Source organism: Apteryx mantelli, chromosome 1 (genome assembly GCF_036417845.1).
Source record: "Apteryx mantelli isolate bAptMan1 chromosome 1, bAptMan1.hap1, whole genome shotgun sequence".
In the NCBI taxonomy this organism is placed as follows: Eukaryota; Metazoa; Chordata; class Aves; order Apterygiformes; family Apterygidae; genus Apteryx; species Apteryx mantelli.
In genome coordinates, this window is record NC_089978.1 from 24,473,502 (window position 1) to 24,489,676 (window position 16,175).

The 16,175-nt window shown below is 36.8% G+C and overlaps 1 protein-coding gene across 4 annotated transcripts in view; it reads right to left on the reverse strand.

Moving 5' to 3' along the window:
• The window catches only part of LNX2 (ligand of numb-protein X 2), a 61,112-nt gene that overhangs the window by 38,756 nt on the left and 6,181 nt on the right, over positions 1-16,175 (reverse strand). The window contains exon 1 of one of the 4 annotated variants that reach the window (XM_013962133.2): positions 723-740. The exons of the other annotated variants lie outside the window; for them this stretch is intronic. The gene's annotated coding sequence lies outside the window, so the exon portion shown is untranslated. Of the gene's footprint in view, positions 1-722; positions 741-16,175 lie in introns of those variants that run through there. 4 annotated transcript variants of the gene reach the window in all.

Consider the following 16,175-nt stretch of genomic DNA (forward strand, 5'->3'; position numbering starts at 1 on the left):
TAACACAACAGAGTAACCCAACAGAACAGGTTCTGGTATCTACTCTAGAGCTTCTCTAGTTCAAATGAGTGCCAGGGGCTAAGCATTAAGTAACTATCTTCCACCTCCCCATACAGAATGAATAATGTGAGGGAGTGAGCTCTGAACTGCTGCTACAGCATTTCTGTGCACTTTCCTTGGTAGGTTCATTCGGTTGAAAAAAAACAACCACCACCCCAAAATTCTTAACAAACAAAGGCAGACAAATGAAAACCATTACCTTGTAGTTGAATAGTACAATTTAAAAAGGGAGACACTGAAATGCCACCAGAAACCACATAAGAGCAAACTCCTCAGACCGCTAGCTAAATGCAGAAATTATATAAATGTGTGTGTGTGGAGGGGGGGATGAAAAGTAGTTTAAAAAGCAGCACAGTGTAAGCAAAGAAATAAACTAGAATAAAAAGTGCCTGATAAAAGCAAGAGAGGGCTAGGTGCATAGCCAAGGGTACTTATCCTGCAAGTAAACAAGGGGAAGAGTCCAGAGAAGTCTGGCAAGGCACGGAGGTATCCTGTCGTAACAGTTTTTCAACTGCAACAGTAGTCTAGCAAAGAAAAGCTGAGTTGCTAAACAAACAAACAAACAAACCAACAACCCCCCCCCCGAATTATGGGAGATGAAAATAAGTTTACATTCTTAGATATTTAATCATTAATTTGCAGAACATATAGAAGACACTCACTTTAATAGGAAATTCTGGTTCACCATATTTTGGGAAGAGTAGGAAAGGAGTGATGAACTAAAAAACCCCAACAGGTAAGACATGCAGAAGCCTAACTTCAGGCGTCAGTTTTCTATATCCATGGTCAAAATGGCTCCAGCAATAGAAGCTGACAGAAGCACCTTATACTGGGAAGGAGCCAACTGTCTCCTCCTCCTCCTTACTGTCCAATCTCTTCTCAGCATGTTTAAATTTTGCATTTGAGATTCTACAGGGGATGGCTCAGTTTTCACTTCCTCTGCTATGTATTCAACCCTTAAGAACCAGCCCTTAGAACACCAGTCTTTCTTTGAAGGATATTACTTCATTAGCATTGCTTTTGGAAAAAGGTCTTTAAGAGACGAGACAACTCAGCCTCAGGAATATCTGTCTTCTTTGCATTCCCTAACCACAATGTTCATTTTCCAAACCAAGCATTTCTCAACAAGTTAGGTTAGGTTCACAGAAATAAAATTCAAACTCATATTTATTTCCATACTTTTTTTTTTTTTTTAACCTACCAAGCCACGCTAAAACATTTTCACATGTTTTAAGCCAGATACTTAGACAAAACATTTTTAAAGTTTATAAACCTCTTTTGAATTACTAAATTGCCCAAGAGCCAGAAACCATAACCGACAAAGCTCCCACTGCACTAGGAGCTGTACAAACATACCCAAAAGATAACAGTCTCTCTGAGATAAAGACTAACATCTCAAAGGGAGATATTGAACTCTTTTCATAAAAAGGGAGCACAACTTTTGCAGTATTGTGCATCAAGACGATGAGACAAGAAATGCTATAGAACATCCACTGTTGTGGACAATAGTCTACACTTACAGAGGAAAACGCAGCAGTAGCGACTGCATTAATAATGCTAGGTAAACTTAACACAATAGCATCAGCATGTAGTGGAATATTTGGAAATAACATACTTCCTAGGTTCTATGCTTCTACAAACAACAGGGGACTATATAACTCAAGGAACTAGTTCCCCTGCGAACCACTGGTTCATAAAATCCAGATCTAGCCAGAAATGACTCAAACTTGCTATCAAGTGGCTCATATGAAGAATCTCTAGCGGATCAAACAGACTACGCTACAACTCACCTTCACGTGGCAGAGTTACCAGGAAGCTAAGGAACAACTAGAAAGTCAGCGAACACTTTATCCTGAGAAGGGTCCCTTCCAGATCAGGTTTGCAACACAGGGAGGCATGAGGGAATCACGCACACACACACAATCAGTCTATTCTGTAGTTATCAGTTTCCAAAGAGATCCATACTTATGGGTCAGAAGAATGACATTTCACATTTCTGTAAGTAACTGTTAATATTATAGTAAAACAGCCTTGATTTTCACCGCCCTTGAGAGTTAAAAAGTTAATCATTCCAACTTAAAAATAATGAAGAAAAAGGCGGGCAAATGGGAGTACTTAAAAGTTTTCATTTTGTCCTTTTTGCGTCCAATCTGAAAACCAGGTGAAGCGCAGTCAAGAACATGATGTGATTTTCACTCAAAGGAGAGATCCTACTTTAAAAGCAGTAAACTCAACTACTAACAACACTGTCTCATGCTATCAATCATATGAGATGAGAAGAGAGAAACAATAAATAAAATCTCTTGCAACTACTCTGCCTCCATATACTGAATAAATGCTGCTATAAAGAAAACATATAGCAAAAAGACACAAGTCCTGAAAAAGCCATCCTAGTTGAGCAATTTTTTAGATTAAAAAAGTAAAACTCTTAGAAGTTACTCTAGAAAACTACTGCATAGTATAGCATACTTTGGCTAAAAGAAGTATTTTGCATACATTTTCCTTTATGAACCTCAGAACCAAAAATACATGAAATCAGATCTACAGCTTGTCCATACAGATCAGTTTAACTGAATACGTGAATCTCAAGTTTAACTTCTGAACTGGTACTTTGCTTTAGTTTCAGTCAATGCCTACTATTAAAGATAAATGGGAATAAATTTAAACTTAAGTGTTTATGAAGAATCTTGTATTTTTCACTAAATAAATGAAGATAAATCACTGCAACTTTCTCATGTGATATAGAAGATGGATCATTTTTATTATGCTGAATTTGGAGAATGGCACGATCGCTGGAACTCTGACTAGCTGGATACCCATGTTCTTCATTGCCCTGCTGACTCTGTTTAGAGGTCTCAACAGAGCTGAGGAGAGCATGAACACTCTGCCTCAGAGATTTTTATTTAGCTTCAAACTGGGGGTCAAAGCATGCAATGAATGCAATGAACTAACTGTAAAACCTTGTTCCAAATAATCATCATAAACATTGGTATACAGCATGCTTAATTTAAAAAAATACACAAACAAAACCCCCAAACCTTACCAACAATCTCAAATCTTCAACTAAAAAGCCTCTCAAACAGCCAAACTTGACAGTTCATTTGCTCTCTAATTTCTCTTTTCCCTCCTTCCCCTCCCCAAATCCTGGAAAAAACAGTGAGATAGGAATTACTCTTCTGGGGCAAACATTTCCACTTGAAAACATTAAGTCCATTTACTTCAAAATAAATGCACACAGTAACTTTTATTTCTATTTTTCTGCCAAAAAGTCCTAAAAGCAAACAGAATTAGTAAAAAGAAAGAACAAAAGCACAAATGATTTCTTGTTTTATTTTTTAAAAGTATATCATAACTTTTTGTTTTAAAGAAGTCTTAACCAGAGGAGTCCTGTTTCCCAAAGTCTGCAGGCATTGTACAAAGCACAGTGAAATCAGATGCTCTCTTTGTAAGGTAGCTCTAATGGCTACGTGGAAGTTTAACGGTGCTTCTACAGTGTCTATTGGAAAGCCTTATGGATAACTGCACAACTATTACTACATATGTATCCTAGGAGACCAAAGAGCTTTCACATTTAAGAGCTTATTTCCCAGCCACACTCTCAATACAAGTCTCATGAATTTATAAATAAAACAAGTAGCTTGGAGATAGGAGGAAGTTGTTTTAATTTCAGCCAGAATTTATACTGACCTTTGCTTATTGATCAGTAGAAGCATTTCATTATTTCACTTCAACTTCTTTCTCATCTTCTGACTAAAAAGATGTTAGAAATCCCTCATAATTCATGAAATGTGTTCTTAAATTTTAAAAATGAGCAAAGCTAGTATTTTTATATGTTTAAAAAACAAACCACACTCATGCATGCAAATCACCAAAAAGAGCTCTTGTGTTCATACAAGTGAAATTTAGACTCCTGACCACAAGATTTTGCAAAACATTAGCCTGTTAAATATAGCATATTAGAGAAGCATAGGATTTAGGAAATACCTTCAGAATGAGAAATGCAAAACAAAACAAAAGGCATAAAACAGTTAATTTGAGAGAGACTCACTTTACACTTTGGCTTAGAATAGTCTGCACATTTGAAACAAGCTCAATTTAAAATATTTTCTTTGTTTCTTGTTTGCAATTCTTGTCACAGGTTCTAACCTGCAATTAAATACTCCAAGTCCAGCCTCTGAAGAATAGCTTCTTTAAAAATGCGGAACAGACCCCTAGAAACAGCCAGGTAGGATTGCTCACAAACCCTCGGCAGGCAGACAGGGAGGCAGGCAGCACAGAGGAGCTATTACAAAACCTGCAACACAGAACACGACAGCCCCCTTCCCTTCATCTCCTTTTTTAGCCAAATATTTCTTATCATTTCATTCTAGAATTTGCAGGAGGAGAGGAAGGAGTACCACATACCTGCACAGTATAAAGGAAAAGAAGAATACACTGTTGTTCCCATGGAGGAGGGGAGGGATCACATGACAACAGAGAACTTGAAGGAATAAGGTTGTCAGCACGCTGGTTTATACAAATGAATTCACCAGTGGGTAATTAAAATAGGACCAACCCCTTCTATAACCACTGGAGCATCTCTCAGGATTTGATTTACTTAAATCAGTAAATTCATCTGATCACCTAACCTCACATGAATACTAGCCAAGCCTCAATGGCTACAGCTCAGTAAACACTAACCATTGCAGAAGCCAGTATAAAAGATCTGCAACATTCTCATATACTATGTCCTTTTCAAATACTAAATCTAACATTAAAATTAACTGCAGGCTAAAATGACGCCAACAATTTCTCATGAATGCATAATGAAACAGTGCTACTATATCTAGCGCATTATACTTTTAAAGTACATTCAGAGAGCATGTGTGGGTATCATACAAAGCAAGAATAGTTACGGTAACACCATGTATATAGCAGCTTTACAACACACACAGGGCATTTCCAAGCCCATGTCTTGCCGTTAACATGTGCTAAGAATATTATGTAAAGCCTAGACCAGCAACAGAACGATTGCAGAGAAAACAAAGAGTTGGATTATATAGCATTATTTTCTTTTCCTTACTCTCTATTTAAGAAAATTCTGCTACTTAAAACAGTGCATTTAAGAAAAATGTTAAAATTGTCCTCAAAGTTCTGCATATTTTCTGGAAAACAAACAAACAAAAAACCACCCTCTTAAATAATTTCTGTATGGTTTTATAATTTCTCAGTAATATCTCAATACTAGAGGGGAATTCAGTGCATAAAGTCAGTTTTACACCTTGAAATTATTCTTTTATCAATTATAAAGGACTCTCTTTTTCTTGCAAAGCAGTTCACTTTTTATCTTTTCTAATACTAAATATACTGAATATTACCAGAGCCACAAACTACAAACTACTATGTTCCACTATATTAGCCACCACTTTTACAATGTCCAACATCTTGGATTTCAACAACACCGTTTTCAAACTGAGTATCATTTGTGTCATACATACATAATACAAATGACATGCAGATAATACAAATGACATGCAGCAGTCTACTAAACATGATAATTGCCATATCCCTCAAGAAATTCTCCTCTCCCTTCACTTGTTTAGTTCCATCAAAAGAAAAAAAAAAAAAAGGAAAGAAACCCAAACCCCACAAAGAACAACATATAAAACAGCAGTAGGAAAACATGTTCCAGTTGAGAAACGTTCAATCTGATGTTGAGACAATGGATGCTTCAGAAGACTTCAGGATGGCCTTTATGGCATCCATTTGAGAAAACATGATTGCAAAGTAAATTATACATCTGAAGAAGTACCAGAATCTTTTTTCTTGACTACCTTTGGCTTGACATGGTCTTAAGCAAATGAGATCGGATGAATAGCATAACAATGAGGACTGATGTCTTTTTGGTTGACAGAAAAGAGCTCCATGGCCTAGATAAGCCACCAGTAACCCCTTAAATAAATTATCAGATTGAAAGCATGGCCCATTTCACTCCAGTAAGGTAAAACCTGCAAAGGTATTTCAAAGACCTAGACAGAGCTCCAGAAACTTTTAACTTTTGTCAGAAACATTTATAATGGCACTTAAATAACAGCACAGATGATATTTACAGCCGGCTAGGGGTATTTTTTTGGATTCTAAATGTTTGCCACTGATAGAGTATTTCATCTGGGGAATCAATATAAGCTAATCCTGGCAAAAGCATTCATATGTCAGCACACACCTGCATGGGGCTTACTTTAGTATAAAAGTGTCATTACCTTAAAAAAAAAAAAAAAAAAATGCTCGTAACTGGCATTTGCTAACATACCAAGATCTTTTAGCATGGACAGCAGGGGACCTTATCTGTACTGTGAAACGGTACAGTGAAACTTTGTGTACAGCAAACAAAGTGGGCAAAAATCAGCACATAGAGCTGCTCCCTCAGTCTACCCATGATGGTGCTAAGGTTCCTCAAAATGCCCAGCTTAAACAAGGATGCTCCTTTGACTATTGGTGGAGGAAAAGAGTCAGGATTTGCCTTCTCTTTTAAATGCTGGGAGTTATGGAGGCAACTTTATAATCTACTAGATTTACTGTAGTAACTTTGATAGGATACTTAGCCCCTATTTAAGCCAACCACTCAGAAATAAGAGAGAGCTCATCCCCGAACACTGCACAGTAATACAGAGAAGGTAAGAGCTGGTTAGGATGCTTCCCTCATCCAGTCTACACTCCTGGGGTTTTTTTCACATCGTTTTTGAGACCTAGTAACAAGGTGGACCTGTCTCTTGAGCACGTTGCCATAGTTAATTTCTCTTTGGTAAAACATGGGCTAAGAAAAGCTAATACACGGCTTCATCCAAAAGTTTATAATACACATGCCATCAGACTAAATTGAATTTCTGTTTTTAAGCCCCAAAACTTCTTTTAGGAGCCATGTCTTCAAAAGACCCAAGTGGTTTAAAAGCAGCATGTTCTCATTCTGATTGATGAACCTATTCCTTTCACCAACACAGAGTTTAATGAAACTCTACAGTTTTAGCAATGCTTTCCAGTCTGGCAAATTAAGATTTTAAGATTTGATTTCAAGCATGCATGCCACATGACTACAGAGTTTAGTATCTGAAATGAGTAGTTGTCTGACGACATTTTATTAAAAAGAAAGAAAAAATCCTCCAAGACCACAAAAAAGAGGTTTACCTCCTAGAAAGAGGTAAACAACTTTTACCCTCATTTAAAAGTTGAGAAATGTGCACATCATCACTAAAATAATTAATACATAGCCTTCAGAAGAGTCCGAAGGAACAATTTAATTAACTGTCTGCTAATTTCATAAATGACAAGAACACACAAAGGTAATGGCATCTTTTAATTGAAAAAGTCCTGTTTATTTAGCTGAGCAATTGTGCTGTTCCATCTTGTGCATAAATATGAGGAAAAATGTTTTAAACTCACTGCATTTTCAACTTTGTAAGGTGTGACAAAAGAATGTAATGAACATGATATAGTTGCTCTATATTGTACTTATTTAATGCCTTTTATCAGAGAACCTCAAAGCCACTAACACCTATTAAGGCCTTAACATGTTCGCACACTTTTGACATACTGTTTTTCCTCAGTTTACATATGGAAGTAAAGAAATTGTCCAAAGTTATTTGCTCCTGTTACATGTCTTACCCTGGATAGTAGCAGATACCAAAATAGAACCATCCCTGGCCTAAAACCATTAGCCCAGGCTCTCTTCACGAACACCGAAAGGCAGGGAGAAAAAACAATTTTATTGGTATGCCACTTCAAACAAAATATTGCCTGATGTAGGAGATTTAGTTTATATCTATAGTTCTACCCACTTTCATACAATGTGCTCCTCAATAAGCCCCACGAAATATTTCTTGTAAATCCATTTTGCAATTTCTCAGCCTTTTCCTTCACGTGAGAAAAGCTTCCTTTCAGCTACTACATTCTTTGATAAAAGCTGCTTCTCTTCAGTTTTAATAATCTAGGAAAATAATGTAACAAAATATGTGAAAGGCTTTACCTCATTTGTCATCTTTAGACTTCTCAGGGATCAAACTGAACTGAATTAGTATTCCTTCTTGCAGCCACAAAACTCAAAATGACTTTGTGCTGCTACTTTACAGCCATCAAAGTCTATTTGGCTGAACATGAAACACCTAAATTTATAAGCTGTCCATCTCCCTATCTAATGGATGCGCACAAAGCATTCATTTATACCTGCTTTGGGACATAAATAATTAAAAAAAAAACCCACTGACTGAACAGATTCTTCAAGCACAGCAGTCTGCAATGAAAAGTTGCTCACTAGACTGAAAGACTTCCCTGACAGGACTCAACAACAGAGCCATAAAATGAACCTCAGCGGCTTGACGCTGAGCAGCGCTGGCACGCCAGGAGGCAGGCAGCTGCCTTGCAAATCGGCATCTCAAGACCCCGGGTCCCACCTGCCCTCCTCTATCAGCAGCCCTGGGATGACAGAAACGATTTGGCACAGCACTGGCTCCCTGCCCATCTATTATAGGAAAAGCATTCCCTAATATAAATACCATTAAGTGCTGATCCCACTAGTATTGCTCTATGATATGTCCAGTTGAAGCAATTAGTTTGCTTGTATATGTTAAAAAGAAATTTCTGCAATTCTGTATCTAAAAATGAAATCTTTACTTATTGGTATTAGCTATTCATATTTACTGTTCTTGAGAGTTACCCATTCTTGAGTCTTTATTATATTTACATTTTATATAAACTCTCTCAGCAGCAAACATTTACCAGGCCTACCCAACTGTATTCGTTGCCTATCATCGACTTCCTAGTGCAACCAGATATGTAAACATCTTTCTAAAATGATGAAACCTTCCATTACTTACATGCACTATGGTTTATTTACTAATTCTTGCAATGTTTTCAAGAAAACAGAGCGAAGACTGCACAGAGTCTCAGATTTCAGGATTTTGCAAGGCCAGTATTTACAGTGACCTGTCCAGCAGTTCACAGAATTTTACCTACTAATTATTGTACTGAAGGAAATTATTTTTCCCTATAGCATGACTGTTGCTAAGCTCAAAAAATAGTGACTGAACTACAGCACTTGTTTTAGAAAAACACTGAATCTCAGCTTGAATGTATTATTTACTTTGTAATCTATTCTGATAGTTAAACAACACTGACTGCTAAAAGTTGCATCTCATTTCTAATTTGAACCTGAACTTTCAGCTTCAGAATCTTCTTACAGGTATGTTGGTGAGCCTGAAGAGTCTTTCTTCTACAACATATCATCTCATTAATTTCTCAACTTTTTCTCTGGTAAGAGGAAAAAGGGCTCCTGAATAATTACAAGGCAGCTTTTTCAGCCCTCCAATCACTTCTGTAGCTGTTTTCTAAAGTCTTTCCCTATTTCAAGTGTCTTTAGTGTCACCACCAGAAACTGGCAAGACACAGGCAGTGTCTCTGCCCTACACCCACGCAGCAGTAGCACCTTTATGTCTCTTTTTAATACTCCTGTCCCTATACTTCCTCAAAGGACTCTCTTAGGCACCTTGCCGCAGAACTGGGCGAGGAGCTGTTTTCCAGCTGGAACTTAGGACAACTCCTGCACCAAGCGCCTGTACTAAGAACATGTATGGGGTAGGCAGATTGTGCTATGCTAGGCTAACTAGGTAACAGCCATTAGGAAGAGAGACTGCCCACAGCTAGAGAAAGTCCTAATCATACAAATACTTGTTGCAAGTGTATCAGTCACATTCAACTTGGGGAGATTTCCAAAGAGAAATGCAATTTGTGTATGTACCTTCCATCAAAATGCAGCTGGGATGTGGGACAGGAAAAAGGAAAAGGGAGTCCTCAACAGCATAGGAGAGCTCTGAATTTTTCCTCAGAATACCAAAATTTGTCATGAAGAGACCAGAAATGTAATTACTGATCCTGAAGCTGACTTTCCTCAAAACCTGCCTGTAGGAATTCTTGTATTGCTGAAGCTTGTTTCTTTTTAAACAGGTTAAATGCTGCCTATTTTTCCCCTATCGACAGGCATACTTATTCCTCCTTTATAACAACATTCTTCCAAGTTTTCCATAACAAACAACGCAAGAGAGATCTGAGACTTGTTCATGAAACTGCCACCTGCTATCTCAACAGGCAGCATGGAGGGGAGGTCAGCAAACTACAGTCCTCACTCCTGCCTTCTAGTGATCTTTGAATCCATTTCCATGGAAACAGAAGATGGATGCAAAAAGATAGGTTAAAGTTATCAAAATACATACAGAAAAATAATTCATTTTACATGATACACAGAGGAAATAAGTAGTTTGTTAATTGCATCTTCCAGATTAATTTCTGCTTCCATTGGGTCATGGCACAGCGAAGTGGTTTAAATCAAGGGATTTACAACACTTTAAATGAGTTTAATAAAGCTAAATACTTCAATATAGAATAAGCTTTAACTCAAAAGAGCTACCATTTTTCATTACTTTATAAAATCAGTTTAAAAATCAAATGTCTTACTACCATTCCTGGTAGAGAATCTTATTTAAATTTTACAAGAGCAATAAAAATGAACAACACATTTTTAAATATAACTTAAACCTTCAAACTTAAAAGTGTTCACTTAAATCCAAACCACACTGCTTTTCATGACAAAATTATATCCTTTTAGTGCAACAACATTGCTTTTTCTCCTTCCTTCCCTCCCTCCCTGCCACCAAAGGTGGCTTTGATTTCTACCACTGAATAGCTCCTCCATTAGTTGTATTCCACCGGAGAACATAATTTTTGAAGTGGAAGAGACTTGACTTGGGGTTGAACTATTGCTGGCAAAAATCTCATCTCATCATCGTCTCATCATTTGCATATCCCCAAAGTAGGATGACTAGAAAATGAAGTATGAAGTAATGTTTTTCAAATTTTCCCTGCAAATCAGCAGGTTCAGTAACTCAACTCTAGTTCCTCCACATTGAATCAAGCTGCACACAGTCCGGTCAACCCAGCAATTCAAACAACATTTGTTATCTTTTAGCAAATACCTGCTACTGACTATTTGCATTTCACAGGCTTTCCCGTAACTTCCAGTTATAGGAACAAACCTCAGGGTGACTTAAACTAACACTATCTCATTTCATGTTTCAGACCAAGACTGCACACAGGTCAGTCACCAGGTCTCTGCTGGGGTAACTTCTAACTCACAAAACCAGAACTTATGTCACTTAAAAAAAACTGCAACCATCTCCCTACGCTCCTTACCTGCATCATGGCTAGAGGGCTATTTTTAAAATGTCCTATACACATGCATTATCTTCTTTTTTAATGAAATAAAAATTACAAGAAAATTATTCACACAAAATATGCAGACTCTCTGCAACTGACCTGGCACATGACCTTAAAAAATGAACTTAAGGATATTTGGTGTAATTTATCAACTGAGAAGAATCCACTGCACTGGTACCTTTCATAACTTATAAAAGAATTTTAAAATAATTCATTCTTATAGAAGTATTATATTAGGAGTGGAAGACATATTTAGTTCTTTCCACGGCAAAGCCTGCATTCACTTTGTGGCTTTATAAACTTCAAAATTGTTGCACACAAGTAAAGCTCTTAAATAAATAAATAAAGCACCCTGAGAGTTTTTCTTACAGGATTACTTTGCACTGTAACTAGAATGGTACTTCTCCTTTGCTGCAATATTATGTTGTGGTACTAACTCAGAAGTTCAAACCATTTTCATTTCTTTATTACCAGTAGCAATCTAAAAATTGCTGCCATCAGTAGTAAATCTACATGAAGGCACGCTCCTCCGGTGCATTTTATGCATAGCAATCGGTTCATAACACAGTCTTGTGTTGTTTAAAATTCTGTTTATTCTTCAATTACTCTACTAGTCCAACTCTAATTTATTACATTTTCTGGTACATTTGATTTTGGATATTATGATGTCCTGGCTCATGCCATTAGAGAGGAAACATAAAATGGTGAGGATGTCTAGGGACAGCTGAGAATGAGATAGCAACAGCCTGGAAAATTAAGACCAGCACTGTCTCTCTGTGCTCACAGTTAGACCTTTCCTGCATCATCTGACAGAATATCTCCAATACAGACTTGACCACTTCTTTCCATCTCCATCCCCTTCTTGCCGGAGCCCTTCCCGAGCCATCACCCGAACGGGAAGGCAGGGAAAAGGGCTTGAGGCATGGAGAGAGGAGCTTTCGGAGCTTTCTTGTCACCTGCCTCTGCGTTCCCTCCCCAGCGAAGGCAGGTCTGACATTATTCCCTATGACAGATTCTGACAACTTCAAATATAAAAAACCCCCATGTGCCTGCACAGGCTGCACTGTCCCAAGAAATTCCATACAAGGCTTTGAAAAATTTATATTTCCATTCTTTTGTCTGTGTCACTTCAGAAAGCTTGAAGACAGCTCACCAAAACAATAACCAGACATGAACATATCACAGTTAAACCCATGCAGCTGCCAGAACAGAAGATCCACGGGAGGTTGGCAGTATTGGAAAGAACTGGTAATGGGAAAAACCTCACTGGGCCCAACTCTTCACTAGTCACACTTTCCTTTGGAAAAAACAAACTAATTTTCCTTTATAGAACAAATAAAGTTTTCTCCTGGTTCTAAGTTGTCTTGCAGCTCAAGCAATATATTCAGTTCTTTCTGTACCTAATAACGAGGAAGGATTTTAACAACGATGTAGTTGTTGCAACTCTTATTACAGACATTTAAGAAGATCATGTCAAAACAATGCATAAAAACCCATGTAAAAATACTAAAACAACATGAGTCAGGTTGCAAGCTACTTAAAAAAATTAAGAAATGTCAGTTTTTAGACTACCAACCAATTGCCCACCCTTTTGAACCTATGTTAAAATACCACTGTTTATTATATGTTCAGAAACTATTTTCTCTAGCAGTGCAATCCCACGCAAATGACAGAACCAACAGGGAGTAGCATGAAGGTTGCACAAGATACTGAAGTACGGTATTTCCAATTTTAGGTTGCTTGATTTCACACCTAAAAAAGAATCCACTGAAGGCAAGTTATTGGTGCATGAGAGATACAGAGTATAATTTTAGCTTGTGAAGTCTGACGGAGTCACAGCAAATCAGATCAAGCCACATTTATTTGGGATGGTGCATGGACGGACTCCTCCCTCTTGTTACGCACTAACCAAAGCCCCAGCAAAATGGAGCAGTTAAACATTATAGAAGTGCCACTGTGAGGATGAGCCTTAGAAAATAGTTCCTCTCATTTTGGCGTACAGGTGTCAGAGAAACTTACCAAACTCTTAAAAGCAAATAACTTCAGCTCCAAACATTTTCTGTTCTGAATTCCATACACCCTTACACAATTTTCCTTTGTTTAAATTGCAAATCAACTCAGAGGATTAGCGTACCTGCTTTCATTGCAGTACGTTGGCAGCGAACCCTTGATTGAGACAGCACACTTGATTTCACTTCCCAATGTGAAGACAATAGTTAATAGCTTTAATATGAAAAATAATCCTTGTTAACTTATGTTAGTCAGCTTCATTTGTGGCACTGCTTCGAGAACGCAATGGAGACTGAAAGTATGCAGCAAGAAAAGTAAGATTTTATATATAAAAAGATTTGATAATCCCTCAGGAAACAAAGGAAGTACACAGATAATCATATTAAAGATTATAGTTGTTTTAAAACAACACATAATGTATTCTAAAATATCTGGGAAGAAAGACGGTAGTTTTAAAATCAAAACCTTGGGGGAAAATATTTTTCCCTCAAACAAAAGCTAATTTGTTTAACTATATTAAATACTAATCCTCTTCAATTTGTGTTAAGGCAGAGCATTTTTTCCATTCAAGAGTTTTATCAATATATTTAAATATAATTGTAAATATTTAAATAGACTTAAAATACAGTTCTAATAGCTGGTGAAATAATTTGTTATTCCACTTTTTTTGGTTGCTTCCATTTTATTTCAAATTCAAAGCAGGCTAACCAAGTCAGAAAACTAAATAAGCACAGAACTTAACCTCTGAATTACAGAACAATGTACCACATGATTTTAACAAAAGTAATCTGATGTCTGCCTTTTTATATGCATCTATTCATCAGCTGGAAAATTAAGAGAATTACTGATGCATTATCTTATAAAGGTTATTACTTTTCCATCACTTATTTACCATTTTCTAAATTTTTCTTGTGGTGGTTTATAACCATCCCCAAGAAAACCAACAATTTTTTCTTGACATTTTCTATAATCAATGTGGATGGTCAATGTATATTCATAGAGAACTTCTATTTAAACAACACGTTATTCAAACTCTTCACTGCCACAACTCTTGATAGCACCATAAAAATGAAGTTACTCTACAACTAACAAGTAAAAGCAAAAGCTACAGAATGAGCAGCAGTTAAGTTGGAAAAAATATTTTGGATCAGATTTCTATGACCTGTCTTTACATACTATATATCAACTTTACTCATCCATAAAAACGCTTAATATTAGAAATAAGCTTGGAAGGACTTCTCAGCCATTATGAATCACGTGGCAGATCACTGAAAATAAAGAAAGAGAGTGAAAATTTGTTGAAAGAAAAGATTAAGCACAGGGTTTGCTTTTTTCCTTTTTAAATTAATATTGTGTTTTTTATATATATATGCATATGTATAAACACACAGAGTGTATATATATATTACATTATATGCTATTTATACATATATAAAACAAATTTATGTTTTATTTATATATATAAATATATAAAGCAAGTTACAAGACAAGCAGAATGCTAACAAGACTTGTATGAGAAGCAAGTCAGCCCCAGCAAAGAAATCCCATAATTGGTGCCTTGCTATAATTGTATGACAACTGTACTGAATTTGGCTACGTTCCTGCAGCAGAGTGAGGCAGAAGGACGCTCGTGCCTATACAGAACCCCAAGAAATCACAGATGCAGATTACATCATGTAATCAAGCTATAGGGATGACTAAGTAGGATTCAACATGTGATACATCATCTAAAAAGGGCATATATGGAATAGCAACTATTTCTCATATGTATCAGTGCATTGTGCTGAAGTCTCTTCTTGCCCGTGTTTCAACTTAACCTGTTCAGCAAGTTTTAAAGTATACATTGCTTCACCTATAAACAAGGCTTTAGTACACACCATCTCTTTTAGCCTTGCCAAAGCCAATGTCACAGCTAAAACAGAAATCCTTCCTCTTTTACCCTTTGAGGCTAAAAATCACAGGCTGATGTTAACATTGGTGTGTCCTAACATCACTGGAGTTCTGTGAAACAGTTTGCCTTCAGTAAACTTGGGATTGTTATTTAAAGATGTAGGACAGCTGGTGTGAAGTCTGCATTGTTCTAATAATTTTTAGGAAGTACCATGTCAAGTTGCGTCCAAAAGTTCTTCATCAAATATCATCCACTTCATAATGGCATGACACTTAGTTATGAACATTTCCTGGCTTCACAACTTTTCAAAATATTTTTAGGAAAGATCACACTTTTATAGCATTTCTCCACTAGCATGGCACACATCTCTTAACGCAGAAGAAAGAACTGTAACAGTTTCATTTCACACTCCAGTAATCCAGAATTTTGAATTACTACTCACTTCAGCGTTAATTTTCCCATAGATTCTCTTTTTCTGCTTACATGACAAGACAGCTCAGGTCAAATGCACAGACAAGCTGTGCTGCTGATTCTCCTTTTTACAGCTACTGAATCACCTTCACTTTTGCTTCACTGGGAAGTTATTTTCCCTACAGTACGCATGAGAGCCACAGTCAATAGATAAGTCAGCAGCTATCAGTCAGGACACATTTCAGAGCGGAAAAAAACTCCCCACGACCAAAAATGCCAGTATTATTTATGCAGGATCATGCCCACACTGTAAAAATATACCAAGGCAGCTTGCTGCTGTACACGTGGTGAAGACTAATTCAGCTCATGTCATTTGCATCTATAGATAGACATATATCAGAAGCTATAGGATATTAAAGTATCAGCATTGAACAGACATGCTGAGCCATTCAGCAGATAGCAGGTACTGCATAGTGGTTATTTTGCCAGATTAAGTAAAATGATATCTTTTTTTTTTTTGGTGATTCTAAAACAAAACAAATTTGGTTGTTTGACACTATTTTTA